The sequence below is a fragment of the Lepisma saccharinum genome, chromosome 22 (assembly GCF_977018435.1).
Source record: "Lepisma saccharinum chromosome 22, izLepSacc3.1, whole genome shotgun sequence".
Taxonomy (NCBI): domain Eukaryota; kingdom Metazoa; phylum Arthropoda; class Insecta; order Zygentoma; family Lepismatidae; genus Lepisma; species Lepisma saccharinum.
In genome coordinates, this window is record NC_139250.1 from 11799903 (window position 1) to 11810829 (window position 10927).

The following is a 10927-nucleotide window of genomic DNA, read 5'->3' on the forward strand; positions in this document are numbered from 1 at the left end:
AAAATGATCCGCTAGAGCCGCTGGTGTTGCTTATATTGGAAGTAAATGGAGTTTTCGCTGCAACGTCTGATTCTTTTACATGAAGCATTTCTATGAATGTGATAATTGCTATTATATTTGGTATAGTGGTCGCGAAGATATTAACGAACATTCTAGACAGTCGACAACGTCCTGTTATCGTCATAGAGTCCAGCACAGATATTTCTGCCGTGCGAGGCGCGACACAACACAAGAAGCAGTGTTGCTAATGGAGCAGATAGAAAAATCGCTGCAGTGCGCCGATGCACAGCTGTTACGCACAACAAGAAAATTAGAGAATTCAGGTCTATCTAACATTGAGTTTTAAACGTCATGCGTTATACCAGGACTAGGATTAATATGTACTAACAAGTGGCTTTGTATGTAGCTACATACATATGGACTAAAAATTCGCAAAATATGAACTAACACATACGTAAAATTACCAAAAATGCTGCAAAGAAGACTTCTTCATAGGATTCCTTATTTGAGTGACTTCAAACAAAATAAAAAAATATTATTTTCCATTGCATTATTGCACTGGTGGCGTTCTAACTGTTCACTCCCAAAACCCGTATACACTGGTACGGAACTGCAACGGCAGATAATAACATGCCAACGTGTTAAACCGCGACAATTGGACCACAACACTCCGCCTCAAGCAGTATTATTATTTCCTCTCTGTGATCGGCGACAGTCGGTTGCCTTTGTTGTACATTTACAAACGATGCCGGCTTCCAAAACAATAACAACATATACTGCCACTAGACGATAAGCTGCGCGGCTTTTTCTTTTGCTATGAACCAGGGCCGGCGCTAGTCATTTTGCCTCCCTGGGCGGTGGCGGCAGATGCCGCTCCATTTCAACCCCCCCCCCCCCCCCGTCATTACGCAGGAACGGGAAATTAAAAATCAATATATTCCTAAGTAAAACATCAAAATATAAAATAAATAATGAGACTTCTTATGCTATTTCAATCCTATTAAGCGCAAAAGAATATCTCGCTCGACCACAGTTTTCAATAGGCTTATTTTTTCTTCTCTTCAAATTTTGCCGCCCTGAAAATTTGCGGCTTTGGGGGGGGGGGGGGGTTGGCACGGTTGGCTCTCCCCTTCCGCCGGCCCTGCTATGAACTTGGTCACCCATCAAAGCATGTCAATTTTAACACAGAAAACAATATGCATCGCATTAAGCAGCAAAAATGACAGCCTCCTCTATGCCATTTCTACAAGAACACGTGGCGGAGCCAAGAGTTGAAATGCTGTTGGAGCCACATAATTTATCTATTTTGAACAATTCCAATAATATGAAATATGAACAATTTGTGAATTAAACCTGTTGAAATATGTAAAATTAAGTATATTTTCCTTAAATATGTAAAAGTAAGTATTTATTAAAGTTCGAAATATGGAAAAATATTGACAATAAAATGTACCTTAAATCACTACAAACATTACTATTCGCAAAGATATCACAAAATTTCAGCGATATCCTAGCCCTGATTATAACCAGTATATAACTTCTAACACAGCTATGGGTTCGGTAAATTGTCTACAGTTCAGAAGTACTCGCACACAACGTCAAACCGGTCAAATACTTAGTATAAAATAAAAATATCCAACAAAACTCACCGTCACTTTACCTGCCGTGACAGAAATAGTGCTTCATTATTACAGTTGGCAACACTAGTTACTAGCTAGCCAATGACCATGCACTGCATAAAAGAAGCAACCACTACGCCGTGCTATATTGCCACATTACCGTCCCTGCCGAACGGAGTGAACCACGAGCTGGAGCGCTATTCAATTGTTTTCAATGATGTTTGCGCGAGTGTGTCCAGGAATGGAATGACAATATGGCAACAATAGCGAAGGTTGGCGAGCATGGTAGAACACGTGATGCTAAGAGAGAGGGAGAACTACAAATATTGTCAACTGACCCCGAACATATGGTCAACTCACTCCACATACGAGGTGAATTTACATTACTGACACTCTTCGAAAATAAAGACAAACTCTTACAAGTTTTAGAAGTATGGTGAATTTTTAATTCATAGTGATCGAAGAAACTAGAGGTATTGTTTGTTCATAGCATGTCGTCAATAGTAGATCTTATTTTTTAAGAACTTCAAAAACAGAAGGGTGCCTTAGAAAAATTGTTAAATGTTTCAAATTTCGCCACGACAGATAAATGGAAATAATGGCGATACACTTAAAATCATGGAGTTTATTGTTAGGAATATAGTCTAAGTCTTACTTTCAAGTAACTTTCAAGAATTATATGGCACGTTTGTTATTCTGATTTAACGATACAAGTGTTGCAGAAAACACATGCTGCACTCATGGCCGTCCGGAAGGGGGGCCGTGTCCCCTTCCTGGAAAATGAAAGTCAACAAAAAATTATCTATTTTTCACATATAATTTCATTTCAGCCACAGTAATATGTGTTAATTATTGCATGAATATGATAAATTCAAATTTAAACAATATTTTTTGAGGGAGCAACACTATAATTGGGGAAAATGTGCATTGTTTGCCATACCCCCTGGAAAAAACTACTTTCCTTGCCCCTCCCTGGAAAAATACTGTGGACGTCCATGGCTGCACTCCATATTTTAAAAATGATAATGAAAATTTCCATAAGAGAACTTGAAATATTAAATATATATATATATATATATATATATATATATATATATGTGTGTGTGTGTGTGTGTGTGTGTGTATGCATATATATTGAGAACTGAATTTGAAAATTCAGGCGCCAGTTGAAAATCCCTACATTTTACATTACCAATTTCGCCTTAAAATAAGCACTCAGGGAAGCTATTATCAATTACATAGGACAGGCAAAGGCAACCTTATTTTCACGTAAAGATTCGGAAGAGTTTGTGGTGGATGACACGCATCGCACACCCAAACCCAGAGCTATAGATCGACCACAAGGAAAAAAACCTTGGGACGGGAAGTCCCCGCGCAGCTTTCTCTTCTTCCCTTCTTCCCTCCACCTCGGGCCATAAGGAAGCATGGTCCACTCTCCCCCTCTCCTCTTGCGGGGGTAGGGTGCACAGGAGTCGCGGCTTCGTCGGGTACAAGAGATCTGACCAATAAGGACGTTTGAAACCCACGTGACTGTCACCGAAAGAGCTCTCCCCCCAATTTGTGCTGGAAACAGCAAAAGAAGACGGCCGCGCCATCTACTGGCCACCGATGGAAATGCAATTTCAAAGCGCAGCGAGGTTTAAATGTGGGGTAATCCTCTACTCCCTAACTCCTCTATGCTAAAAGTATGTATTTACCTATAAATCCTAGCCCTGATTATAACCAGTATATAACTTCTAACACAGCTATGGGTTCGGTAAATTGTCTACAGTTCAGAAGTACTCGCACACAACGTCAAACCGGTCAAATACTTAGTATAAAATAAAAATATCCAACAAAACTCACCGTCACTTTACCTGCCGTGACAGAAATAGTGCTTCATTATTACAGTTGGCAACACTAGTTACTAGCTAGCCAATGACCATGCACTGCATAAAAGAAGCAACCACTACGCCGTGCTATATTGCCACATTACCGTCCCTGCCGAACGGAGTGAACCACGAGCTGGAGCGCTATTCAATTGTTTTCAATGATGTTTGCGCGAGTGTGTCCAGGAATGGAATGACAATATGGCAACAATAGCGAAGGTTGGCGAGCATGGTAGAACACGTGATGCTAAGAGAGAGGGAGACGAAACGAAAATTGGTATCGACGCAACGGCAACGATATGTGTGTTGTACTGTACTTTCGTTAATAATACGGGAGAAAAAATACGCGTGGAATGGTCTTGGCAACTAAATTTTTGTGTATGAATTAGGTTCATTATTATTATCATCATCATCATCATTTCTTTTAAAGATATACACACTGAAGCATTTGTATTTTTGATATTTACTGTCTCTTTTCTTCCGCTTTAAACTAATCGCGGCGATGATGATAATGATGCTTGCATGAAACGACAAGGGGAACCCCACGAAACTTTCTTAGTGCCATCGACATGAGTGTAAGGAAACTTTCAATCCAATGGGACAAGCGACACGGGATGTTCACACTGTCACACTAGTGACACACACTTCCAGACTGTAAAATAGCATTGATTGCACATGAGGGTCCAAACAGCAAACGACACGTTCATATGGCGTATTCGCGTGCTACTTGTTACTTCGGTCGGAAAGCTCCTTAAAGGAAGGGTGCTCAGACCGAAGCGACGCGCTACAGGGGGAGTTCCCAACTAAGTGACAAGCGACATGATGCCTTCAGTCTATTGGCAAGCGTTCGCTGCTAATTGTGCGAACAACAGATAAGCGACACAAAAAACCGCACATTACAACAACAGATCAAGGCGACACGATAAGTCACACGTGTCGCTTGTTCGTCGCTCAAACTGGGCCATTTCCTCAATAGCTTGCAACCTGTTGGCGTGGTTTGTTGTTCGCGCATGCGCGATGCAATGAGTGTCTTGCTTTAGGGAGATTGCGCACCAAAGCGACAAGGGGCACGCGACACTTATCGCTTGAGGATTTCACCAACCAAACGCTGGCCTGTGCTTCCCGTCATGCCGCTACGATGTGAAATGTTGCACTTGATTGGCTCGTTTCTAAGCAACATTTGTCGCTTCGGTGTGAAAGTTGCCTTGGACAGAACGACCCGTGTCGCTTTGATGTGAAATCCTCGTATCGTTTGTCGCGTGTCGCGTGGTAAAATCTCCTTGAGGAAAGGGTGCAGTCAGAGCTTGTGTCCCTACGTTTCGAAAGGCTGCATTGATTTCCGACTGCTCGCTTTCAAGCGACACTTGTGGTTTGTCGCCTCGGTATGAAATATATCTCAGGATACTATTTATATTCTAATAACATAGAAAAATAAACTCTAATACACAGTCCAAGACCTGACGTCCGGAATCACATTGCGATGTTTCTTCTTGTGTTACGCACGCATGTTATTTATTTATTCATTTTATTTTACTTTTCTTTCCAAATTAATGCCATTATTGACTGCAAATCACTCCACAAATATAACTGTTTCCATCAATTCACGTACCTCCTTTCAAGACAAACAAATCTACATAATATATTAAAAAAACTAACTAAGCCGCATTACTTTCATAAGAAAATTAGCACCGACATTGATCGCACTGCCATCTATGTTTCTCATCCGTCTGGGGAACCAGTTTCTTGGGCCGCGTCCGAATCGGCAGCAGATGCCACCTAGAGCACCGTTCCATCCGGGGATTCAGCCAACCTCCGTTGTCCGAATTCGCGGCAGACGTGGAGTCGGAGGGAAGAGCAGAGAGGCGCGACAGGTGCACGCTTGAACTCGCTGTGACGCTGCGCTTGGCAGCCATATTCTAACTTTCACTTTGTACAGGCAACATATACTGATTAGAGGATGTAAAACTCAGTTATACTTTAACATTTTATCAATAATACTAAATGTAGAAAAATTGTAAATGATGAAATAGCGTGTTACATTTTTAATATGAGTAGTAAATAGGTGGAAATCATTGTCATGTTTGTTTGGCGTCTGCCTTCTGCTTCCGTGCGATACGCCTGCGCCCCAGAGCGCGGTGGGTGAAGTTCGGGCTGACACCTAGCGGGAAAAGTGACAACCGTACAACAAGGGGACATCTAGATTCGGACGACTTCGACGGCACGCGAGAGCAACGGGAGAGAACGGGACGGAGCGCTTGCCAATCCGGACACGGCCTTGGGTCGTTTTCCACACTACGTTATTCAAGGCGCTGTAGTAAAACTATCGTTGTTTCCGCGTAGACGCACATCACTGGGATAAGGTGAGGTAGTTCAAGGATTTGCCGCATGATGGCACTGCTGTATGAGCGCTGTTTGCACGAAGTTTGTCAAGTTGCCGTGCAGCGGCGCCAAGGGCATATTCAATTTTTCCTGCATTAAAAAGTGTGGTGGTTTGCAAGACCAGACACCAGTGATTTTTTTCTGGCGGGCACGTTGTGTTGTTATAAAGTTATACACGTTGCTATGTACAAAAATAATTATATTCTGGATGTATTTATCATGCATTTTCAGCCCTTCAAAAATACAGTTTGTGTGCTTGTTCTTCATTATTAATGTAAATTGAACATTCTGAAAAAAAATTCAAATCGTTTGTTCGAACACAAATACTTTAGCACCGACATCTACCCACTTTTCGTGTAATTTACAAGGATATTATTATTATTATTATTATTATTGGTACGTTTATTCTGGTACTTGCCACCCCCAGACAAAAATTTGTGGTTGCGCCTCTGGTTATGAAAATACCACAGTACTTCTTGCATGGACTCTCGCAAAAAAAAAAAAGTGTCAAATAAGATAGAAAAATGAGAGATGAAAGAAGTAGCGATAGAGAATGAGACAAAAGAAGAGAATTGAAGAAGCGTAAAATAGAGAGAAGGGAAACAAACGAGGGACAAAGAGAAATAAAGAAACACGATAAACACAGAGGGGGGAAGCGAAATAGGGAAAGAAATAGAGATGCGCGCGCACGAGAGCGAAGGAAATAAAGAAGCCAGAGAGAGAAAGAATTGAGGAAATAAAAAAAAGCGTGAGAGAAAGAAAAGAGAAATTTAAAAGAAGAACAGAGAAGAAATAGAATTAGCAGAAGATTGATAGAGAGAAAGAATAAACAAAATGGGAGGGAAAATTTAGAAAAAGAAATGGTCAATATGAAAGGAAGTAAACACGGGGAAGAGGTACTAAAACAGAAAAGTGCGAAAACTAGAAGGAAGATGCATAAAAAGAAAAGAGAGAGAGAGAGGAAAGAGAAGTATAAAAAAGAAACGTGAAGTCTCGACAATGAACCTAACATCGTTTAGATAGGCAATTGAAACTTCCCTTAGGAACGTCTAAAAAAATATTAGCCTGCGCACACCTATGGCTGTGTCTCTGTCTCGTTCTCGCCTCGCTTTATAAACATCCGCCTCGGAATCTACACACACAACGTATGTGTTTGACGCCTCCCTTGAATGCTACGAGCCCTCGAAAAAACTATTTTATCCTGAGTGTATATGCAAACACGCAGCACAGATTCAAAATTGCCGCTAATGGATTAGTATATCATCAATCAGATCTCCATTTGGTATGCTTGTCTCATTTGTTGTTAATAAATATTTCAATATCATAGAGAAATCTCGAACGAGAGTAAGGCACGGGCACTGTTTTTTGTTATTTGTTTTTTTACATTTCACAAAGTTAATGTATGGAGATCAGTGATGTGCCGTAGACTATAAGTTCACGTCTACATACGTTGTCTACACGTAATCTACGCGTAGATTACATTGGGTTGTAGTTTACATAGACTACGTAGACAATCTAAAGTGCATTAAAATTAATTTTCAAGGCTTTCATGAAAGGAAAGTGACATTTTCAACTATATTGGTTCCTAACAAAATGAAAAGAATCCTATTTACAACAAAATTTGTCTTCTCTTCTATCATCAACTATGGAAGAAGATAAATAGTATGCAAAAAACAACAACAGATGGCAGTCGTGAGGCAACATTAGTCTTTTTCCCATAAAATACTAAATATTTCCTACATTAGGTTTCTTCCTAGGTGAGAAATTGTTCGAATTTGGAAGAAATAGTATGGAAAGTTCTCCTCACACATCAGCAATTGATACGCAGTATAATTTTCTTTTAATTCCACGGCGCCCTTTGCTAAGTTATCACCTTTCGCCATGTTGTTTACATAGATTACGTCATCTACGTGTATAAAATAGTCTACGTGTAGAATGTAGACTATCGTTGTTTACGCGTAGACGCACATCACTGATGGAGATGCATAGTTATTAACTTTTACAAACCTCGTTAAAAAAAAGCTTTAGAGTCAGTAGAAAATTTTAACCATAGTGTTTGTTGTGTAAATAATTATTAAAATTTTGAAAACTGCGAAGGTGGAAAATAAACTGGTTCTTGTATTTTACGCTCACGTTTTCTTATTACTTCATTATTCTGTTCGAATAATAACAATAAAAGTAAGAAACTTGTAACTTTGTAACTTGAAATGAACGATTCAAACTTCCAGGGGGGGATCGACATACCTGTTCGACCCTCCCTCCCGACGACAGCGTCGTGTGTCACTTGGAAGCGAACTCTCAGTGATCAATGCAACTTTTCGAACCAAAGGGACACGACAAGCTGCACGCGTCGCTCGGACTGGGCTGTTTTTTCCTCAATGGGGTGCATCGTGTCGCCTCGGCCTGTTGTTTAGACATGTGCTTTGAACGTTTTGCTTGGGGCTCCTGTTGCTTGCCGCTTCCATGTGAATTCTCCGAGTCACTTGCCGCCTCGATTTTACCATCCTTTCCTTAGTCCCTGCACGGAACATTCCACAGAATTGTTTTCCAAATCGAATATCTCCTATTTACGTAGGTATGTGTAAGGCAAAGTACCAAAATAAGAGAGAAGTAAATACATAATAAGAGACGCTTGGTTAACATCTCCAGTTAGAGTTCCCAGTTTTTCGATAAGGTGTCCCGTTGTCCCGACAAAACACAGCTTTTTGTTCCGTATTTCTACAATAGTTGAGTCAACCTGGCTTTGCTATTTTCTATTGTCACCCGAACTGGAGAAGTTTAACCCACTGTCCTAAGTTACGGGTGTCCATATTCCATAATAAGAAACTCTTAGGGAGAATTCACACCGAAGAGACAAGATGCACGCGACACTGGTTTCTTTGCTCAGTTCGCATGATGGTACCGATATAATTGCATCAATCAGTTTATTACTTACCCGAAAAAAACGTAACAGGATACATTATTACATATAAATTGCGTTGTAAAATTTGTGCAAGTTATTGAAACTTGGGAGAGGCATGTTGTGCACGAGAAAATTGAGAAATAATATGCACTGACCTCAAACTGTTTACACTAGACTTTCCAGCATGAATAAAGCGAATACCTAAATACTAGACAAATGGTTCTCAACCTTCGTGAAACCATGTCACGGTATTTTTTAAGTCAATGCCCTTTGCCGAAGAATTTTCCTCGTAAATAAGATTTAAGATTTTATGCATGAATTAAGATGTGCCTATGAAATTAAATATTTATAAATAAATTGTAGCATATTCATAAAAAGTAATAATTGTTTGATTACGTGTGGAGGATTGTTGACAAATATAAAAATATGAAGACAAAGTGGTAAAATTGTCTCCTTGCAATAAAGTGAAACCGTGTTCGATAACCGGGGAGGCACCTGGTAGATCCAGTTCTGATTAGTCTATTTGTGCATAAAATGGACTTAAGAAACGAAAACTCACAACTCAGATATGATATTGGGATTATGATAGTTGTCAACCACTTTCGCTGCTCAGTATAGTTGATACGAGGGCACGGTATCGGGTCGCGGGCCGGCGGTTGAGAAACAATATACTAGAGTACTTTACCATGTTCACTAATATATTTTGGACTAAAGTGCCTCCATATTTTGGCTTTTTCAAATAAAAGCAGTCAGGTAAATGACCAAAACACATCCTCTTTACACGATGTTGAAGGCAAATTACAACCGATAACTGAATCAAAAAAACTTGATAAAGCGAAAATATCGTTGTGTTTAAATGTTCAAACATTGTGCATATCGATATTTATTATATCAGCAAATTAGAGGTTCAAATATGATCCCGGCTGGGCTATCTTCCAGAGTCTAAATATAGCTCGTTGGAATGAAGCATTCACTGCGCATACGCGAACAAGAAACTGAGGCGCCACGATATTGAGAAAACGGCACAGTCCAGAGGCACGTAAGCGACACGCGACACGTGCAGCTTGCCGTGTCTCTTCGGTTCGAAAGGTTGCATTGATTACTGAGTGTTGGCTTTGAAGCGACACGTGTCTCTTCGGTGTGAATTCTCCCTTAGAAGCGTTGCAGGTAATCGAATTGTGAGGGCAATTAGCTAATTCTTTTAGCTATCCATGCTAACGCGAGATGCGAGTATGACTGATTATTGCAGTTGTCTGTGGTCTGTGTTCCTAGATTTTTGTTTTTCAACTGTAAATGCACCCAAAAAAAGTGTAAACTTATGAATCAGTGATAATATTAGAAAATTGCATTAACAAATTAAAAATTAACGTCATTTAGTGTGGAAAGCTCCATAAATACAAGTTTCCTTACCTTATTTTTTCATAGAATATATAATCAGTAGTCACAAGGTATAACACGTTCTGTTAGAAGGACGAATTGTACATCGTAGCCTTGAAGAATGTGTGCCCCGTATTTCTTTCTGAAATATCTTGGAATCCTAAATATAGTGTGTCATTTGTCGGCAACTACGGGAACTCAAGTGTAAGTCTCGATCTTGTCTGCCTCTCGGTCAACGAGGATTGTCTCCTCTCCCTAATCACTTTTTTCTACGCAAAAAAGGCGTATTTGACTCATCCTGTTCACTTCGAATCAATAAACCAGTTGAACAGTTCATCAAGCTCCAAACGGTTCGTTCACGAATCTTCCTTATTGTGAATTCACATCAAGTCGAAAAAGAGGGGTGAATGCACTGTTAGTGAGCATTCATTTCTTCTTAAGCTGATGTTAACTTCGCCGCTAAAGATTGCAATAAAGGAGAGTCGAGATTGGTTAAGATTGCATGTGAGGTGCACAAGTTCTAGCAAGAAGCAAGAGAACAGCCATACCCATTTATTTTATAGCTGTCTCTCTTTTTTTCATAAGAGATCGTTGGCCAAAGACGTTACACCCACTTTTCCAGCAAGAAAGAGAGATCTGTATCGTCTAATTCGATTTTAATTTTCTGCTAGCAGAAATGAATGTTGGCGATTAGATGTGCCTTCCAAAGTGAAGTCCTCGAAATGAAGAATTAATGAAAGTTCATTTTTCAGGATATTGCGGACGCGTTAAACACCACTAAA